Raw genomic sequence first — 2,990 nt, forward strand, 5'->3', positions numbered from 1 at the left:
CATCCATCCATCCATCCATCCATCCATCCATCCATCCATCCATCATCTTTACCTGCTTTTTCCTTTTCTGGTCGTGGGGGTAACTGGTGCCCATGTCCAGCAATCACTGTGTGAGAGGTGGGGGACACCTGGACAGGTCTCTAGTCCATCACAGGGACACATAGAGACAAACGAGACAAACAACCATTCACTCTCTCACTCACACCTCGGGACAATTTAGAGTTACCAATCAGCCTAACATGCATGTTTTTGGAAACCGGAGCACCCGGAGAAAACCAGTGCATGCACGGAGAGAACATGCAAACTCCACCCAGAAAGAACCCTGGACCGGGATTCAATCCAGCGACCTTCTCGTTGAGAGGCAGCAGTTCTATCAACTGAGCCACTGTCCCTGAGTCACTTTTACAAGACAAAAAAGATACATTTTTGAGTAAATAGTGACTGTGAGGCTGTTGTGCAAAAATCATGATTCACCTCTAGGCAGAATGCATCAAAAGATAAAATAAAACTAAATAAAAGTTATTAATATAAAACAAACTGTAGCTAATAATATGTACATGATCTTTGGCTGTAAGACTATTGTCAATGCAGTTCACACAGTGAAAATGTATTCATGCTGTTTATCATATTTTGTTAATTTGAATTTTTTTTTGTTAGTTGTAAAATCACCATCTAAACCTTCAGGATATTTTTAAGATACCAAGAAAAGACAATAAGAAAATTAAAAAATCACATTTACTTCACAATGTCACTAAACAGAAAGGCATTATATTGTGTCAGAGAAAAATGGAATGTTTGCAGGTGTTCATTGAATTCATATGGTATAATATGAGTTTGATAGGAAAGCACGTGCGTCACCAGGTAAAACAACAAAGTACGAACAAGCTCTTCATGAAAACGCCTTCTCAGTAATTTCAGCTCGTCGAGTGCGTTCTGGTTCTTCAACATGAGTGCATGACTGCACGCTGCAGTCAACGGTGCTGAGATGATGAACATAATAAACAGAGTAAAAAAGAAATGAAACTAGTGTTTGGTTGATTCTTCAGTGTAATAATGCTTCTTGGTATTAGATTTCATACTGTTGGAAATATTCATTATTTCCCCATAAATGTGTTAGAAAAATGCATTTGTGAACTGCAACCAAGAAAAACTTGAAATAAACAAACTTTCTGACTTTTATTGCTAAGGTTACTTTTAATTTTTTTTTAGCTTTTATAGTAAATCTTCAAGAGTTGTGGATTTTTTAACATTTTTTTTGTCCTTGTTTTGTTTATTTTATTTAATCTGTAGGCATTTATGTCGGTTCACCCCCTGTTGAGATTTTGAATACACAAAGGTACAAACACAATCAAGGCACAAAAAATGGTTCATTTCAGCTTAATGATATAAAGAAACATTTGAACATTAAAGCTGAAGTTTTTAATCCAGGCCTCAGGTTATAAGTAAAAATTTTAAGACACAAAGACAGGTAACATCCTTTTCTGTTCCTGGGCCCTGAAATGAGACAGCTGCTGCCAAAATGGAACTATTTCCAGATACAGCTAAAAAAAGAAATAAAAATCTGCAGGACAGCACAACGATCTAATTTGTCCAAGAACATCATATAAAAACAAATTATTGTAGGAAAATTTGCCAACATTTTTTTAAACGGTATCCGACCCCAAAAGACTTTTAATAAACCTCATGGGACCTAATTTGTTAGAGAAAAGTCTACGCTTGAGAAGATAAATTTAGATTAGAAAGACGAACTCAAAAGCTGAGACATCAAAATCCTTTCACTCGCTGTCACTAGTTTGAAAATAGGTCACCCGGTGTGCAGCTTAATCTGACATCAGCGCTGGAATTCAAAATTAAAAGCAATAAAACATAACCTGCTTTATCTCCACCCACCACTCAACCTTTTCCCAGGTGTCTGTTGCTTTGAGTGAGAATCATGACGGGAGTTTTGCTCACAAAATGCTGAACCCGTCTTTACGTTGACCCGTCAGCTTCCGGGGATATTAGAGCCCAGACTGTAAACTTCTTGGAACTAAAGTTTTAAAACCAGTTAGCAAAAACCTGTTTGTGTTTCAGAATGTTTTATAAATCAGAGCATTGTCGAGAGAGTCACACCCAAAAAGGCGTCTTCACCAACTGTTAGGGATGGACCACTAACGGGGAAAATGTCAGTTACTCAAAAAATAATTCAGGTACGACATTCTTCAGATAACTTTCTCTGCCTGCCGCTACCAGTTCACTCTGTGGAGGGAGCATTTTCTAATTAAAGAGTTATTTCTGTTGTTTTTATCAATTTCCACAATGCTGTCATGGTGTTGTTTTCTTGTTTGAATATTAAAAAAGACCGGCATTACAATTTAAACAAAAATTTGTTTCTAATGAAATATTTTACAAGATATGTACTTCTCAAAATATCTAAATGTTTAGGGAAAGAAGCAAGGAAGCAAAGGTCAAAGGAAAAGTTTACAGGACAGTGGTGAGACCAGCTACGTATGTTGTATGGTCTGGAGACAGAGACATGGACAAAAAGACAGGAGACAGAACTGGAAGTGTCAGAAATTAAGATGTTGAGGTTCTTCCTAGGAGAGACAAGGATGGAGAAGATCAGGAATGAGATGATCAGAGGTACAGCACAGGTTGAACAACTGGGAGATAAAGTTAGAGAGGACACACTGAGATGGTTTGGACATGTCCAGAGGAGGGACAGTGGTTTGGACATGTCCAGAGGAGGAACAGTGGTTTGGACATGTCCAGAGGAGGGACAGTGGTTTGGACATGTCCAGAGGAGGGACGGTGGTTTGGACATGTCCAGAAGAGGGATAGTGGTTTGGACATGTCCAGAGGAAGGACAGTGGTTTGGACATGTCCAGAGAAGGAACAGTGGTTTTGATTGTCCAGAGGAGGGACAGTGGTTTGGACATGTCCAGAAGAGGGACAGTGGTTTGGACATGTCCAGAAGAGGGACAGTGGTTTGGACATGTCCAGAAGAGGGA

The 2,990-nt window shown here is 38.8% G+C and overlaps 1 protein-coding gene across 1 annotated transcript in view; it reads right to left on the reverse strand.

Annotated features, from left to right (window-relative positions):
* The window catches only part of galnt18b (UDP-N-acetyl-alpha-D-galactosamine:polypeptide N-acetylgalactosaminyltransferase 18b), a 149,402-nt gene that overhangs the window by 117,245 nt on the left and 29,167 nt on the right, over window positions 1-2,990 (reverse strand). The gene's annotated exons all lie outside the window — the stretch shown is intronic.

This window comes from Nematolebias whitei, chromosome 2 (assembly GCF_014905685.2).
Source record: "Nematolebias whitei isolate Nwh7 chromosome 2, NemWhi1, whole genome shotgun sequence".
NCBI classification, from domain to species: domain Eukaryota; kingdom Metazoa; phylum Chordata; class Actinopteri; order Cyprinodontiformes; family Rivulidae; genus Nematolebias; species Nematolebias whitei.